The sequence below is a fragment of the Miniopterus schreibersii genome, assembly GCF_964146895.1.
Source record: "Miniopterus schreibersii genome assembly, chromosome: 13".
Taxonomy (NCBI): domain Eukaryota; kingdom Metazoa; phylum Chordata; class Mammalia; order Chiroptera; family Miniopteridae; genus Miniopterus; species Miniopterus schreibersii.
In genome coordinates this window covers 4,177,839-4,194,064 of record NC_138113.1, presented here as the reverse complement: position 1 = coordinate 4,194,064, position 16,226 = coordinate 4,177,839, and positions in this window count along the sequence as shown.

The following is a 16,226-nucleotide window of genomic DNA, read 5'->3' as shown; positions in this document are numbered from 1 at the left end:
CCCAGACACAGAACTTGGACTCCCCCGCACCTTGATCTTGGACTTCCCAGCCGCCAGAGCCATGGGAAATAAATGTTTGCTCTTTAAGACTCTCAGCCTAAAGTATTTTCGTTACAGCATCAGAACAGACTAAGAAAGGCAATGAGCAAACCAGAATCAAAAAGAAACGCTTCACGTTAAAATCTGCCGCCGACCTTTGAATAACAGTCGGGCAGGAAAGGCGAGCGATGCCTGACGCCTCGCTCCCGCAACAGAAGCAGCGTAGGAAGAAGACGCTTCCGCAGCTCCAAAGGCAACTTGCAACAGCAAACCCTGTTATTCAAGCCGTTTCTGAAGATATTGAAATGTGAGTTTAAAGATCAGAGACCACAGAGGTTTGAAAAACATGATTTCTTCCTCGGCTCTGCCCTCCCCTCCCCTCCTGCCAGCTGCAGAGCTGAGACCGGGGACCAGGCCGAGCCTCGGAGCCGCTCCTGTCTCTCCACCGGAGTCAGGAGGGGCGTTTACGTGCAGAAATTGCAGCCTCGCTCCAAAGGAGCAGACATCACTCTTGAACAAATTAAGCAAAACAGCACAGCTTCAAAGTATATCCCGACCCATAAACGCGTCTAAAGCACTTTCAACCGCAGGGCAGGAGAGCAGTGCCAGCCCCCTTCCACTTCAGGCGCCCGCACTAGATGCTGTGAACTGTGCTTCGGGCTGCAAAGAATTCTCCCCAATGCCAGTTCTGTTCAGTGAGAAAAACTTCGCACAGCTTTATAATTCTCTGCCAGACTGCTTTAAAGGGAAGGGAAACCTTTTCTCTCTTCATCCTAATGCTGAACCTCACACCCGGAGTGGTTTAGAGCTGCCTTCGGGCTCCCAAACCCACGGTTCCCTAGGAGCAGACAGAAGGCAAACGCTCCGCATCCGATACCTGTAAGTTATTTTACGGTGGTGTCAGGACGACAGCAGCTACTGGGAAGGGCTGTAAAAGCGCTCGGCTCTACCCTCCACGCTGAGGACGCTGAATGGGAAGCTCAGAGAGCCGTGCAGCCCTGGGGCTGGGCTCATCCCGTCTGCGAGGTCGGGGGCCTTCTCTGTCCGTCTGAGCGTCCACTCCGGCCTCCAGGTTCCGCACACAGTTTTCACGGCTGCTGCGGCTGGAAACATTTTCACAATTATCTTTGATTTAGGAAGACCTTTCACGGCACTCACTCGATTGCTGAGGCACCATTTAAAATTGTAGCAGCTGGAGGCCTTTCGGAAGCTGACTGTCTCCTGCGGACCCTTTCTCTCCCGCCCCTTCCCCAGTCCCTCTCACGCACGGACACGGACACGTGTGCACGGTGATTTCTAGACACTGTGCGGGGCACACAGATGCGCGTTCTTTCAACCTGAACTCCAAGCCTCGCCTTCAGACTGGAGGTTCTCCTGGTCAGCATTCCCTCCCATGACCTCCGCTGGGGTATCAGTCTTCTCCTTGCCTTAACTTATTTATCATGGGCCATTAAGAAACACTGAGAGCATGTGAAATAAATGTGATATTTCGGTTTATTTGTTTATTTCTGGACATAACCTTTGTAAGTATTTCTAGTCAGAAGGTTCATATGTTTAAAGTGCCTCTTGTTATGGACTAGTCTTCCTAAAATTCATATGCTGAAGCTCCAACTCCCAATGTGACTTTGTTGGGAGATAGGGTTGTTAAGGACCTAATTAAGGCTAAATGAGGTCATAAAATGGGACCCCGAATTGAATATGACGGATGTCCCTGTAAAAGAGAGAGAGACAGCAGGAATGATCACACAGAAGAGCATGGGAACACACAGGGAGATAGTGGTCCTCTGCAAGCCAAGGAGAGAGGCCTGAGAAGAAACCAAACCCTACTGGCACCTTGACCTGGGACTTCCAGCCTCCAGAACTGTGAGAAAATAAGTTTCTGTTGTGTGGGCTGCCTTATATATATATCAGTGCTAGCAAATTAGCACACCTGTTAAACGTCATTGAACTTTCACAATGTGTACCAAAAAGCAAATAATTGGACTTGTCATTCAAAAAGTTTTCCATGGCAGTATAATTTTAAGCCGCATTGAAAATACTGATCTTTTCAGTTATCCACTTGTATTGCCTCCTCTCATTTACCTGTATTACTTTCAATATTCCAGTAAACTTTAATGTAGATCTCTGTTTAAGTACGACTATGTATATAAAGCTGTTGCCTTTCTTCATCTTTGGTTCATTATCAGTGTGCAATTTTGAGAATATTCTGAACGTTGAGTTGATTGAGTTTATCATAATCTATCTAAATTTATTTGCACTTAACATACCTGGGTTGGTAAAAGCCACTGTTTACCAAAGAAGTTAAGCGGGGAATTGCCCTTAACTTCTCAAGTGGTCGCTAAATGTAAGATTCTAATTAAATCACAGGTGTCTCTTTGGGATACGGAATACTTTCAAAGAAGTCCTTTACTCACCTTTCCTAACTGGACTACCTATGGAGGTCATGATATTCTGAAGTCTTACATAGCGTCAAAAGCACATCTACTGTGTGGATAAATGCTGACTCATCTAACTTTTGCAGGGTTCAGGTCCAAATCATAGATGTTCAGTTTTGTTATCTGAGTAAGTTAAGCATTAGGAAATAAACTTCTTCAATGACTGCAAGTTCATTGCTCACAGTATATCTTATGCCCATTTTTAAGATAAGAGCCATGTCAAACAAGTCAAGATTGACTAAGAAAAGTATATAGAATCGAACCCGAGAATACTTAATTTCTAAAATATTGCCAGTCATGTGCTCCCCTTCATCTAAAAGGAGTAAAATTGCAGGATTAAGATTCGAATAAAGTGTAATATTTTCATACAAAGCAGACAATAAGAGGTTTTCATAAATTTCCACATGGTTGATAAGAATCAACCAGAGTTTTTGGCAAGTGGAGCCCAAAGAGTTATTGGGAAAACAGGCACCATATCAATAGAACTTCAATGTAGCTGTTGCTGGTACTTTCCACAAGCAGAAAGTGTATGTCTTAGCTCTACTTCCAAAATAGTCCCATACTTCATACATATGGGTCTTCAAGCAAGGAGTATGGATGGTATGCATATACTTTTTAGAAAATATTCTAACTTAGACTATTAGGGAAAATTTAAATAATAAGTAAAATGTTGGGGGTTTATTGCTACAATGATTACTTAACTGGCATGTCTTCTAAAATACCGACTTATGTCATATGAGTGCAAGAGTAGAATTATTATTTTTTGTGAGAAAAATTCTACCATGGTCTTAGAATTCAGTGTGATTTATAGTCTCTTTATCTACAGAAGTACTTTGAGGACACTCTGCTCTAACACAAACAGCTCATGAATTGATTTGCCATGTTACATGTGAGAATAAATGGCCAAGTGCTCTCAGAAAATCAGGCAATTCCCATCACAAACACTACTCCAAACTTTTTTATCTTTATAGACAATTCAATGAATGTGACTTAGGAATTATATCTGTTCTTTCCTGAAAGTATGTGCCCAATTACTTAAGTATCTAACTTGTATCTATTAATCTCTATTGAATTTCCTTTGTTCTCGAAAATCTTTGAGGGATTCTTTAAATCTACACAAGTTTTCTTTTTGTTTGTTTTTTTCAAGTTAAAAAATGGAAACCCTAGGGAGCTTATGTGTACAAGAATCATTCTAACATATGCCATTCCATTTGCACCTATAAAATCCCATAAAAGTGTTTATTTCACGTTCACCATGTTACATCTTTTAGTAAAGTTGATTTTAGTTCTGGCCATGACGGATGCATGAAATGATGTGAGTTATACACACCAGAAAGAGAAACCTGTCCAAAAGAAGTTAAAAAAAAGTCTCATTGACCTTCCTCAGGCGTTGTCCATAGATTAAAAATATTTTTATACCCGACTCAAAGTACAGTTAAGATCCTTTGAAGATTAGGTCAAGGTGAAGCAGAAGGGCGGTTTGAACGTGGTGCCTCCTTTAATTCACACAGTGTGCCCGTGTTAAAGTGGTGATTACGTTTATTTTTTCAAGGAAGAATAGTGAGATTCAGAATGATTAGCTAGGTTCATGGTTTTATAATTCGTGGGCCATAGATAACCGGATCCAAGTTCTTTTGCTTTGCTGTTCTTGCTTTGCTGTGTCTTCCTCTTGGCTGCCTACTCCGCGCCTGTTGAGGCCGAGAGGAGGCACCGCACGGGACGGGGCGGGCCCATCCCGCCCGCGCACTTGCCGGGCCGGGGAAGCGGGAGCGTTGCGAAGAGCGGGAGAGGGGCTTGTAAGCACAAACAGTACAACTGCACATGGTCAGATGAGTCCCACAGAGGGAGCATCTAGAGCCAACGATGTTTTATGCATGTTTACATATCTGTAAATCTGGTAAATTTAACTGTAAAAATATTTTGGGAAGTTCATTAGCAGAGGTCTATTTTAAAAAAAATAATAGATACAGATTTGATTTGGATTTAGATGTAGATGTAGATATATAGATATAAATTTGCTCTCTCCTGCCCTAAACTAAAACTCTTAACATTGTTATCCCCTATTTTACACCATTTAAGTTCCTCTAGTACCTTAATGTCTTCCATTCAGAATACGTTTTGACATTACTACTAAGCTATAATATGGATTAGTCTAGATAGTTTTCTAAACTAGCAATAATAAAACAATTCCAATGAACTATCCTAAAGATTGAATTACAAAATCAACAACATATGAAAATATTGTTTCCAAGATATTTAAGCCAAAAAATATTGCAGAGTACGCACCTAACAAAATAGCTTCAAACAATGTGAGACAAACACTAACAGAACTGCAAAGAGAAATAGATGAATCCACGACCATCGTTGGAGACGTCAAAAGTCCCTTTTCAAACATGGACAGATCCAGGGGACAGAAAAATCAGTAAGGACATAGTTGAACTCAACAATACCATCAATGAATAGGATATAATGGAAATCTGTAGACTATTCATCCAACAACAGCAGAATATACTTTCTTTTCAAGCTCACATGAAACATTCACCAAGACAGACCACCTTCTGGGCCATATAATAAAACGACATATTTGAAAGAATAGAAATCATACAGTGTCTGCTGTCAGACCACAAAAGATCAATAAAATTGACAAGCCTCTAGCCAGGCTAACTGACAAAAAAGAGAGAAGACGCACATTACTAATATCAGAAATGAAAGAAGAGACATCACGGCATCCTATGGACGTAAAAGGACAGTAAAGGGACACTATGAACACCTCTATGCCCACTGATTTGACAACCTAGATGAAATGGGCCAGTTCCTCACAGCCCAGGTTCAGTCATCTTCATCACCATCTTTCCGGACAGTTGTAATAACTTTCATTGCGTCTTCCCCTATTTCTTATTTTTTCCCATTCTGTTTCTGTCATCTTTGTAAAATTATTTCTGTTCCCGTTTTTTGTTTTTGTTTTTTTATGCTCAAATATTTTTCAGACTTTATGCCTACAGAAAAGAAATCTAAAGGCTTTGCAATGTCACTGTATATCCCTAACAATGTAGCCTAAGTTGTATACCATTCCCATACTTTTTTAAATTTTCCTCTCTCACATTGCATTTCCAGTAACCCTCTCTCCCCCCGCCTCTTTCCTACCCTCTCTCTCCCTGAAAATTCCAACACAGTTAATTAATTAATATAGCTAATGTCTCATGTTTTCCAAGTAATACACCTCTGATCTTCCCCAAATGGTCTTTATTATGCTTGAAACAACTCCTCCATTCTTTTCCAAGCAGTAACAAGCTGATTACCATCCAATATTTAGCTCAATATCACATCCTTTCTATTTTTTCCTCTGAAAGGAACATCTTCTACCGCTAACACAACTGGAAGGAAGACTTCTCCATTTTATCTGTCCTCAAAACTTTCCCATGAAGCTACCACTTGTCACATTGTGTTATAGCTTTTACATCTATTCCCTCTGCTTGGTAGTGATATCTTTAATGTAGAGTTATCGTACTAAAATCCCAAGCATAGAATTGAATTTGAAATGGACTATCCCTGAATAGGTACTTAATTTAACTAAATTAATATGGGTTTAATATTAATTAAACTCTAGATATCACTTATGGGGTGACTTCAGTGTTGTGACTCCTTATTGGGATTTTTCTGGACCCAAGAAGTTGCATTTACTTGAAAACATAAAAAATTGTGGCCTCTAAGCTTGGCGATAAGGCCCTCTTTCTAGAATCCATGACGTAGAATTCAAAACTGGGAAGTAAATTGAAAACACATTTTTAGTGTTGGATAGAATTGATCAATTCACAGATTTCAGAGTAATACAGAAACGCCTACACAAAGAAAACCTGAAATTTTACTTGGTAACATGGATTCTTTGTTTTATAAAATGCAGCACACGTTTCCTTTCAAGGCTAATCTAAATTCTTGTGGCTAAAACTCCGACTTACTCCGTCAGTTAACAGAAAAGGCCACTGCTCATGGTTCCATGAGCAGTATTCCCTCTCCTCGAAGATTCAGTGGCCAGTCAACCTTCTCGCCTTCAAGCTATAACAAACCTCGTCTTCTTCCCTCAGGGACAGTCCCTGGCTTTTCAGCCCGGGCCTGTTCCGCTCGGGCTTCTTGCTCAGACCCCATCCCCACGCTCTTGTCGGGGTCCCCGCCTCTGCAGAGGCTCCATGTCTGCTCTGCCCCTTGTATTTCTGCGTGGCCTGCATAGCAGTCAGCTGTGCAGGACTCCGTATTCCTGTAGGCTCCTGCCGAGAACAAAAGGACCTCTCTCTCTGACGCAGTGAGAACTACAGGATTTGTAGGCTAATGAATTCGCAGCCTGTCTGCTGGGAGACCCTCCCATAAACAGTGTATCCCATAAACTGAGCACCTCGTAATGAGAAAACACAGCGGCTTCCAATGACAGTTCTTTGCTGCTCCTTAAAACCATGGACCTTCCCTAAATATTGTATTTCTTGGTAGAAAAATGCAGAGATGTTGTTAAACTGAACTAATTATTGTGAAAGTTCAGGCCCGGTGGTTTGTCTGCAGAACAAGCAGGTGCAGCTCTGCGGGCCCTGCCCCTGAAACCGCAGGCCGGGCGATCCTGCAGGACGCCGGCTCCTCGCTCCAGCGCCGAAGCCCTTCCTTAATAGTTTCCTGCAGAGGTGTATTTTACAACCCAGCGAGCTAACGGATTCTAACCCACCGAGCTCAAAACAAGGTGAAATGAAATAAAACACAAAATGTTCTTGTTCTGCAGAGCTGGGCATGGCAATTACTTGTGGCTTTTTAAAAATTATTATTGAATTTCCAATGGCTCTTTTCTTGTGGTTGGGTAAAAATAATTGATAAAAAATATTCATTAATATCTCTGTGTTACTGAAAGGCTGTGAAGATCTTATTTAAAGACTTAGGCAGGATAAATGAATGTTCTGTTCATTCCCTCTGCTGTCTTCATTTGTTTATTAATTAGCATAATTCCCTAACATTCAGCGAGATAAAGCCTGCTGAACACTGGGGAGATTCAGTTAGAAAAGAAATGTGAAAACTGGTGAGAATTCTCGCTCCTAGCCTGAGTTCTCTCTTTGTTTTAATCAAAGGGAGTCTGAAGGTATAAACATCATCACTTTATGTTTATACATAATGCTTTTATTAGCAACAAGAGAGACTGAGGAACCGGGCAGCTCTTCCGTCCTAAGTTAGGGTGTCTTGAAGGAGAAAGTGAGACACTCACAGATGTATCAGGTCAAAATTTTTAATAACTGGGCTACCAGGGTTCTATGTCTCTGTATCTATTCTGCCGTCAGTTTATTTTGTTCATTAGATTCCACATATGAGTGAGATCATGTGATACTGGTCTTTCTCTGACAGGCATGAAAGATATAAAGCCATTAGCGTATCTGTTTCTTCATGGGTGGGTTTTGCAGTTTATATTTCAAGGAATTAGTGTATTTCATCTAAGGAAAAAAAATTGTGACCATAGAATTGTTAATAATCTTTCTCTTTTTTTTATGTCAATGGATACATTGAGATAAACCGTCTTTCATATCTGATATTGGTAATTTGTGTCTTCTATCTTTTGGCGGGCTAGACTGGATAGTTTTATCCATTTTATTAATCTTTTCAAATAACCTGCATTAGGCTCTGTTGATTTTCTTCATGATTTTCATGCTCTCAATTTCACTGATTATTTTTTCTAAATTTTGCTTATCTGTTTTTATTTTCTTCTGCTTTTTTTAGCCTTAAATTTCCCTTCTTTCTTTAGCTCATGAAATGAGAAACATAGCTATAAATTTTAGATATTTTTCTAACGAATGAATTTAATTCTATAGCTATTTTCCTAAGCACCGCCTTTTGCTGCATCTCACAGATTTTGATATGTTGTGATATACTTTTATTTTAGTTGAAAATAAAATTTTCTTGAGACTACATTGATTTGTATGTCATTTAATTCTGTGTGTGTGATGTTTGCTCTGCAAATATTGGGGGATTTTCTGCAGTCTTTCTATTACTGGATTCTACTTTAAATCCATTTTGATCTGAAATCATACTTTGTGTAATTTCTGATTTTACATTTTAAAGCTGCGTTCTACGGCCCTGTGTAGGGTCTGTCTTGACAAACGCTCCACGTGAGTCTGTAATGAATGGGTATTCTGCGGTTGTTGGACGCTGGGCTCCATGAATCTCAGTTAGAGCAAGTGGTGGGTATTGTTGTTCAGGGCAGCTGGGCCCTTACTGATTTTCTGCCTGCTTGATCTATCAATTACTAACAGAGGGCTGGTGACGTCTCTGACAGTAATAGTACAGTTCTCTATTTGTCTGCTGCTCTGTCAATCTTTGCCTGATATATTTTGACCTTCTTTGTTATCTCCATGCCGTTTTAGAACGCTGTTTTCCTTGAGAATTGACATCTTTATCATTGTGGAGTGACCCTCTACATCCCTAATAATAATCATTTTTTTGAAATCGGCTTTTTCTGAGAACAGCTACTTCAGCTCTCTTCTGTCAAGTGTTAGCATGGTATGTCCTTTACAAATATTTACTTTTAGCCGAAATGTGTCTTTACAGGTAAAGTAGGCTTTTTAGACAACATGTAGGCTATTCGTTATTTTTTGTACTCTGACAATCTCTGTCTTTTTCTTGGTGTATTCAAAGCATTCATATTTTAAAGGGATTATTGATATGGTTGGATGAGTATTAAGTTGTAACTTTGGTTAGTTAGTTCAGTTAGTATTTAATATTTATTGAATTTTTTTATGATTTCTTTCCCCCACCTCTCTCACTTTCTTTTTATTTCTTTTTATTTTTTGGCCCTTTCTGGCTTTAGCAAGCAATTTTATATAATTCTGTTTTATCTGCTTTTATTAGCATATCAGTTGTCTTAAAAAGTGGTGCTTGCCCTAACATCTGCAGTATACATTTTTATCTTGTGTAATTTTACCTTCAAATAACACTATTCAAACTCATGTTTGGTACAAGGACTTACAACCAAGTATTCTCAGTGTCTCCCTGTAGCCCCTTGAGATATTGCTGTTAGTAATTTCCCTGATCCATATGCTATAAATGCACAATATATTTTAACGTAACCATTTAAAAATTTATTTTTAATATTAATTTCTTTTAAAAATGAAAGACTTGCTGTTACATGTATCAGTGTTCTCTTTATCTGATGGTCTCCTGTTCTTTATGCAGGTCTAAGTGCGTGACCAACCTCATTTCCTATCGGCCTGAAGGATTGTTTTTCAACATTTCCCGCAGGGCAGATTCAGTGGCACTGAATTCCCACAGTTTTTGTTTGAGAAAACCTTTACATTCCCTTCACTTTGGGATAGTAATAATTTACTAAGTAAGGCGCCTTGTTTTATTGCAGTTTCATTTATTGTGCCCACATGCTACACTATTTTACAAACTGAAGGCAGGACCTTCCACCAGCAAAAAGCTTAGGACCCGCTCGCTCTGCTGAGATGCGTTACCGAAGTGCCGCAGAAGCGCCCGCTCCTCTTGGTGCCGCAGAGAGTTCTAGACTGGGGGGGGGGGGGTTGCTGTGTTTTAACATTTTAAGTATTTAAAACCCCACTCCCTCTCATGGTTTCTTTTTGTTTAAATATTTTTTAATATGTCTTTATTGATTTCAGAGAGAGGAAGGGAGAGGGAGAGAGAGAAACATCGATGATGAGGGTCATTGATGGGCTGCCCCCCGCACGCCCCCACTGGGGATGGAGCCTGCACCCGGGCCGTGCCCTGCCCGGGAATCGAACCCGGACCTCCGGGACCCTAGGCCGAGGCTCCAGCGCTGAGCCTCGCCGCTGGTGCTTCCGGAGGCCCCTTCTGCAGGCCTGGGCCTCTCAGTAGGTGTCCCCAGCCTCGGCCCTCTCAGTAGGTGTCCCCAGCCTGGCCCTCTCAGTAGGTGTCCCCAGCCTCGGCCCTCTCAGTAGGTGTCCCCAGCCTGGCCCTCTCAGTAGGTGTCCCCAGCCTGGCCCTCTCAGTAGGTGTCCCCAGCCTGGCCCTCTCAGTAGGTGTCCCCAGCCTCAGCCCTCTCAGTAGGTGTCCCCAGCCTCGGCCCTCTCAGTAGGTGTCCCCAGCCTCGGCCCTCTCAGTAGGTGTCCCCAGCCTCGGCCCTCTCAGTAGGTGTCCCCAGCCTGGCCCTCTCAGTAGGTGTCCCCAGCCTCGGCCCTCTCAGTAGGTGTCCCCAGCCTGGCCCTCTCAGTAGGTGTCCCCAGCCTCGGCCCTCTCAGTAGGTGTCCCCAGCCTCGGCCCTCTCAGTAGGTGTCCCCAGCCTCGGCCCTCTCAGTAGGTGTCCCCAGCCTCGGCCCTCTCAGTAGGTGTCCCCAGCCTCGGCCCTCTCAGTAGGTGTCCCCAGCCTGGCCCTCTCAGTAGGTGTCCCCAGCCCTGCCCCTCTCAGTAGGTGTCCCCAGCCTCAGCCCTCTCAGTAGGTGTCCCCAGCCTGGGCCTCTCAGTAGGTGTCCCCAGCCCCGCCCCTCTCAGTAGGTGTCCCCAGCCCTCTCAGTAGGTGTCCCCAGCCTCAGCCCTCTCAGTAGGTGTCCCCAGCCTGGGCCTCTCAGTAGGTGTCCCCAGCCCCGCCCCTCTCAGTAGGTGTCCCCAGCCTGGGCCTCTCAGTAGGTGTCCCCAGCCTGGGCCTCTCAGTAGGTGCCCCCAGCCTCGGCCTCTCAGTAGGTGCCCCCAGCCTCGGCCCTCTCAGTAGGTGTCCCCAGCCTCGGCCCTCTCAGTAGGTGTCCCCAGCCTGGGCCTCTCAGTAGGTGTCCCCAGCCTGGGCCTCTCAGTAGGTGTCCCCAGCCTGGGCCTCTCAGTAGGTGCCCCCAGCCTCGGCCTCTCAGTAGGTGCCCCCAGCCTCGGCCCTCTCAGTAGGTGCCCCCAGCCTCGGCCCTCTCAGTAGGTGTCCCCAGCCTGGGCCTCTCAGTAGGTGTCCCCAGCCTGGGCCTCTCAGTAGGTGCCCCCAGCCTCGGCCCTCTCAGTAGGTGTCCCCAGCCTGGGCCTCTCAGTAGGTGTCCCCAGCCTGGGCCTCTCAGTAGGTGTCCCCAGCCTCGGCCCTCTCAGTAGGTGTCCCCAGCCTGGGCCTCTCAGTAGGTGTCCCCAGCCCCGCCCCTCTCAGTAGGTGTCCCCAGCCTGGGCCTCTCAGTAGGTGTCCCCAGCCTGGGCCTCTCAGTAGGTGTCCCCAGCCTCGGCCCTCTCAGTAGGTGTCCCCAGCCTGGGCCTCTCAGTAGGTGTCCCCAGCCCCGCCCCTCTCAGTAGGTGTCCCCAGCCTGGGCCTCTCAGTAGGTGTCCCCAGCCTGGGCCTCTCAGTAGGTGTCCCCAGCCTCGGCCCTCTCAGTAGGTGTCCCCAGCCTGGGCCTCTCAGTAGGTGTCCCCAGCCCCGCCCGCCGGTCCAGTCCAGCCTCTGTCATTCGAATGGGATCCCTTCAGGATTGTCCGTCGTCCGTTAGTTTCGGCGGTTTTTGTACCTGGAGTTTGCTGGGCCTCCTAAAGCTGGCTTGTTGTATGCATCGCCCATTTTGGGAATTTTGTCATTATTTCATCAGATGTTTCTCTTTTGCTCCATTTTCTCTCTTCCCTGTGGCACTTTAATGACATTTATGGAAGTTGTCCCACGGGTCTTGAATGCTCTGTCATTGTTTTAAACGTGCTTTTTCTTTTCCGTTTGTGAAGTTTAAACGGTCCCACTATCAAGCTCGCAGGTTCTTTTCTCGCCCCCGTGGGGACGGACGGCTCGTCACAGGCGCCCCTTGCTTCTGGCGCGATGCCTGTGATCCCTGCCCTTCCTGCCCCCCAGGACCTGCCTTCTGCTGTGTCGCCCACCCGCCTCCTCGCCACCCCCTTCAGGGCCCTAACTGCCCATCGCGGTGGTTTTACACCCCTCTGGGGACACTCAGCCCACCTGAGTGGGGTTCTGATCGCTGCTTCCCCTCCTAATTCACACCCTCTTGCATTCCCACGTGCCCCTGATCCCCGCTTCTTCCTGACAGTCACACGCGTCTACCGAGCGACAGGAGCCAAATGAGTGGCGCGGGGATGAACGTGCGTCTGGCCGTGACCCGCGCTCCCTCGTGTCCGCTGCAGCTGTGCTTTGCGGCAGCCGGTGGCCGTGGGCAGGGGCTCAGGTCCCGCCGCCCTGGCTCCCCCTCCTGACCTTGCGCTTCCTCACGTGGCCCTGCGGTCCCCACAGCTCTGTTGGGCTCCTGCGGGTGGTGGTGCCAAGCGGGAGGGGGGAGCGCTCTGCCAGCTGCAGGCAAACCTCAGCGTGCGTGGGACTGACCCAGGGCTGAGGCCCGCGCAGGCACCCGCCCTTCTTCCCGGCCCTGGGCAGCCTCCCGTCGCCCTTCCCTTGGAGGCCCGGCCCCTGTTTTGTTTTTGCAGCTTGGCTGGGACAGTCCTGCCAGAGCAGGGGGGACGGAGGGAAAGATCGCCCCCCAAAGCCGGGCCGAGGGGCCCTGGGGGAGGGTGCTCCTTCCGAGGGCAGCGCCGGCAATGGGAGGCTCTGGGCGGGGTTCACGGGGGGCCTGGAGCCCCGCAGGTGAACCTTTTTCAAATCTTCACAACGAGAATCCCGTGGGCTTCGTGCTGGCGGAGCCTAGAAAGCGTGAGGGCCTCTTTAAGGCCGAGGAGGCCTCGCTTTCAGGGTCACCGCCACAGAGCGTCCCCCAAACTAGCACTTTAATGTTTCTCCCAGCGTGTCGATCCCGCGGGCTCCCCTTCGGGTAAGCAGACCCGGGCTGGGACCCGGGATACGCTCGTCTTTCCGAATCTTGGCTGGGGTTTGCTCGGCTTCTTTAGTTTTCTGACTTAGAAAAGCCGCTGGTTTGCTGTGTGTCCGTGTCGTCTGGGTGTGAGTGTCGCGTGCTGACCGCCAACCCCTCGACGTGCCAGAGCTGACGCCGAAAGCTCGGGCCGGTTTGGAAAGCTGGCTTTCTGACCTTTTCTTCTTAATTCCTCTCCTGTAGTCGAGGAAAACGATGTTCTTGCTTTTTCCCGTCATATGTCAAGAAACGATACAAAGGTATGTCACAAAACAACACAGAACGTACGTCTGGAAGGGAGCATCCCTCCTGACTACCTGCGCTTCAGCTTTTGCACGAGTTATTTTAAGCATTTAGTAATAACAGGTGGGAAATCGAGCACTTCCTTCCATTTTGCTAATTTAGTGTTGAATGGTACTTTAGTTTTTTATCAGCTTTCACATAGAACACGCAACTGTGTGTGTGCGTGCAGGTGTGCGTATCTTTACTCGAGAGGCCTTTGGAAGCAAATGCATTCTCTCCTTCAACTTCTGATCCATGTACCTGGTAGCAAGTTGGGCACCTGATGGGTATCAGCAAAAAATATACAGAGTAAAGTGAGTAAAGATTTAGCGTCATTTTCTTTCCAGTATCCGAGTATCCAAGGTCAATCTTGTGAAATATGAATGAGTACATTAAATTTCTGCCTATTGATTTCCCTTTCCCATGTAAATACTCTCGTCTGGGTTCCTTTTTTTGTGTGGGAGCCGTCATTCTGTTACCTTTTTGTCTTGCTGAAACTTATCTAAGTTCCAGTTCTTGTGTTCAAACAAATGATTAAGATGTTCTATCCGGAGATCGCTCCTTAGATTAAATTTGGTGCATCCATCAAAGAACGTATTTGGAACTAACGCCATCGGCTAGTCCTTAAGAAAATAATTCTTAAATGGGCCTGTCTTCAGATAGGGCCTCACCTCTGCATTACAAGCCATGCTCTGTGGGGTTTTTGTCAAGTTCAAAGACTCACATGGGTACATTTGTAAACAGGTTTGTAATCATATAAATGCCAGGGAAAAATAAAAGAATAAACTCTTTAAAATGCCCTTGTAGGACTGATAGTGACATTTCAGAAATTTGAAAGCCTGAGAAGAAGAGATAGAACAGTTGTGTCCCTATGCAAAGTGCACTTTGGTCTCATAGACTTTATATATTTGTGTCCATCCAAACACATTTTGGAGAAAAGCTTATAAACATAATTGTCACTATCAGCCAGAACAATGATTACATAGTACACAGTGCCCAGGAGACTGATGCTCACATTTTCAAACTCAGAAATAGCAGGAAAGCCGTCAGGATAAATTCACATTTAGGTCTAATTCAAGCTTCAGTTTGACCTAATCGCTTTTTAATATGCGGAGTTGCTCTTTGTGTGAGGACAGGGTTCAAGCTGCTATTTAAAAGTCAAACATATCTTCAGATAATGTTTCCCTGCATTTGAGCTTATTTACTTTTTAATGTACAGAAAATCGTGAGCCAGTGCTTTAAGGGTGCAGTTTCCATTATTTAAGTAAAAACAAAACGAAAACAAAGTTAGTAAGAGCCAGAAATCTTTCTTGTTCTTAATGAATTATAATCAGAAATTAAAATCTCGGCGGCAGAGTGCCACAGACAGCAATGAACAATAACATTATTTTTTCCACCTTCATTGTTTTGTGCAACAGGATTCAACCCATTTGTATATATTTGAACAAACAAATAGGAGTACCATTTTAAGAGTATAAAATTTAAAAGTCATGAATATCCAGCAGTAAATTTAGACATTTACCTCTACGCTATGCATTCTAATTTTACTTTAATTAGCTAAAAAGAGTTGCAATTAAGACCATACATCTTATTAATGCTGTAAAAGACATAAAGTGCTGTTTTTGATATCTCTCACTGGGAAGATTTGGAAATGTCAGAGACTGAGTTATAGAACAAAGAACATTCCACGGCCTAGTAACCCTGGCAATACACGCCAGGCAATAAGGGAGAGATAATTGAGGGAGGTGGCGCAGAGAGTGATCGTGGGGTGAACACTGTTTGGAGGCGGGCTCCCCAGGTAATGAGGTGATGGATCTAATCTTTTGGAAAAGGTAGTAGACAAACAGCCCTGTTTTCTAGAGACAGACAGCACTTGCAGCTGTAAGAGAAGCGCCCAGGTATTTATCATTCTCTAGCTCAGCAATAAGCGGAGCATTGTAGGAGTGAAAGTCTTTTAGATGAAGAAAATTGTTCCATCTGGGCTTTCTCTGACTCCAAGTCAGATCTCAGTTTTATGCATGGTGCAGGCTGCTTGAAACGGCAGGTATAAAAAATTATGTAAGATTGGTAATGGGCAGCCCATATGATGACGTGGGCCCCCGAAATGATGGTGATAAAAACGTCCCCTGACAGTTTCCTTACGGGGAGTCACAACTTGGGGACACTGTGTGCTGATGGTCGGAGAGAATCTTCTGGGCCGTGTGCTATATTTGTGCGGGACTTGGAACTATGAGGCAAGGCGAGGGGCTCTTTTAGTGTCTTAGACCGTTAGTGCCCCCATTAGTGAAGGTGTCTGGGGTTCACAGTGCCTACCTGGCACTGTGATTAAGGATCGAGGCCTCTTTAAATCCTGCAAGTCCAAGGAAGAGCCAGTTACTCTGCAGTGGTCCCGGGAAGGGGTGGTGGAGGATTACCTGTCTCTGGATAGTGTCACCCACTGTTTCCTATCGATGCTGGGCTGTCAACAGGTGACCCCTCCCTGGTTACTGTGAGGGGCCAGGCTGAGGTGGGCGGAACGCAGAGTAATGAGATTAACCTGCTAGGGTCACTTGTCAGCGGCTCAGTTCTTTAAAGCTCTCCAGAAACCAGACACAATTTTGTGGTACTGATACAGAAATAAATCATGGTTTAAGATTATTTTCTTGTTCATCTGCCCAAAGGTGGGATGAATTTATCTTATCTCAATAATCGTTAAGAGACATTCATTTATCAAAAGATA